Raw genomic sequence first — 419 nt, 5'->3', positions numbered from 1 at the left:
CCTAATCCTGGGCAGGGCATGCTAAAATACATTTCTTTTCTCAATTTCAAATATATATACACAGACACACACACACACACACACACACACGTTTATTTTTACTGATAGGGTGTGTGTGTGTGTGTCTGTGTGTGTGTATGTATCTGTGTATGTGTGTTTGTAATGATATTCCATAGGGCCTATAAAAAATAATGATGATTCTCATTTCAAGTACATTTAACTCTAGCTCTCCAAATTTTGCCCTAGAATCTTGGTCATTCTGTAGATAGCTATAGTTATATTTATTTTGAATAGAAGTATAAAGCCATACTGAGTGCCTTCTATCTTCTATCTTCTTCTATCTACATCCTTTATTCACCTTTAACCTTTTGCTTTCTGCTTCAGAAGAATATCGTTATGATTAGTTAGATCAGTGGGCT

Source organism: Propithecus coquereli, unplaced genomic scaffold, assembly GCF_000956105.1.
Source record: "Propithecus coquereli isolate 6110/MARCELLA unplaced genomic scaffold, Pcoq_1.0 Scaffold495, whole genome shotgun sequence".
Lineage (NCBI taxonomy): Eukaryota > Metazoa > Chordata > Mammalia > Primates > Indriidae > Propithecus > Propithecus coquereli.
This window is presented reverse-complemented; position numbering follows the sequence as displayed.